Genomic DNA, 2,027 nt, shown 5'->3' on the forward strand with positions numbered 1-2,027 from the left:
TTGTTATGTTTGGAAATTATTGAAAATTGAAAGGTTCTGAAGACAATGTGATAAGGCAGTTAGATAGAGAAGTTAAAGGGCTCACATTCCCTGGTTCTGCTGAAGATGTTGAGAGATTAATCAAGAACCAACAACAATCTTATTTTGCAAATGCTCAGCCCCAACAGCAACAACAAAGAGAGAGGGAGGGTAGACGTGGAAGAAGGGGTCACATCTCTTCCATTTTGAGCACTCTTTACTAAGTTGCTATAAGAACTACTATCATGTAAAAGCTCATAGTGAGCGATGAGAGAATAATAAAACTAGAGTTGTATCTTTGTACTATTTTTAATAAAAAAATCTACCTTGATAGTTTTGTATGTTGTCTCTTTCATTAATCTATAAGTTCTTAACTAATTTACTAATATATATATATATATCCTTGTTGCACTCCTTCATTCATGTTGCATTTGCTTCTCACTTAAAAGAATAGGAGTTTCACCCATCTCAACCAAATTATTTTAATTCTCAAAATGAATCTAATACACCAACTCAAGTCATAAGCCCTTGAGTTTTTTTTGTCTTAGTTTATTGTATAGAAGTATCATAGTTAATATCCCATATTATCATCCAAAGTTTTTTTATTTTTTTTATTTTTATTTAATTTATTATTGTGTATATTAACCAAATGTGTTTATGCATTTATTAAATAAATTTGAGAAATTATAAAAGACTAGCACTAGATCACAATGCACTACACCAGAGTTTCCGTTCAACAACGCTTATTTTAGATGTATAACAGCGCTTTCAGGCGCTTTCTTTTTTACTGCATAAGTATATGGTCATCATTAACAGTGCTTCACAACATTGTTGTATTGATTATATACCACATCACAACAAACAAAGCGCTGTCATATAGTGATCAATACAGCAGCGCATAGTCCACAAAATAACACCAGAGTTTCCGTTCAACAACGCTTATTTTAGATGTATAACAGCGCTTTCAGGTGCTTTCTTTTTTACTGCATAAGTATATGGTCATCATTAACAGTGCTTCACAACATTGTTGTATTGATTATATACCACATCACAACAAACAAAGCGCTGTCATATAGTGATCAACACAGCAGCGCATAGTCCACAAAATGCTGTCATATATTCTTACATAAACAACGCATTTTATAGGTCTTATTAATAGTGCTTAGTGATTCGCTGTTGAATTTCATATATTTAACAGCACAATAACAAAAAAGCGCAGTTGTATTATTCATAAATTTTCTCAAACAACACCTTAATACAACAACGCATCACACGCATAGCGTAGTTGTATTAATAATGTACAGCAACACTTTCTATAAAAAGTGATGTTGTAGTTATCCTTTACAATAACGCATGTCAGGGCTTCCCCTAGAATTCGCTGTTGATTTATATAAATTAATACCTGCATATACGTTTATTAGCAGAACAAACATTCTCAACAGTAGAGACATTTATACATTCTAAACAACACAAACACATTAATACAGACCAAAATTTTGTTTTATTAAACATCAATATAATATGAAATACAAACAATGAATATTATGTCATTTATGAAATACAAACAATGAATATTAGGCCAGAATTACTATGATAGCTTAATGGTAGCGACTCATGGAATTAATGACTATTTATTCCTCAGGTCATGGGTTCAAGTCGCAGGAGGCTCCCCTTTGTGGGGAATAAAACACTGCAGGGGGTATTTAAGCTGGTGGGTGACACGCGTAGTGTCGTGTTGGGCCGGGAAGGTCGCATGACATTACTGCGGTGTTACCGGTGACATGCTCAGTGTCGTCATGGGCAGGGGAGGTCGCATGACATTACTGGAGTGTTACAAAACACATTAATATAAGCCAAAAGTTTGTTTTATTAAACATCAATACAATATGAAATANNNTACCCTTCATCGTGATCATCTCTTATATATAAATCATCATCCGTAATTGGTCCGCTCTCACGTGACTGATATGTCCTAAAACAGGATCATCTTCATCAATATCTTCATATTC

Source organism: Lupinus angustifolius, chromosome LG04, assembly GCF_001865875.1.
Source record: "Lupinus angustifolius cultivar Tanjil chromosome LG04, LupAngTanjil_v1.0, whole genome shotgun sequence".
Lineage (NCBI taxonomy): Eukaryota > Viridiplantae > Streptophyta > Magnoliopsida > Fabales > Fabaceae > Lupinus > Lupinus angustifolius.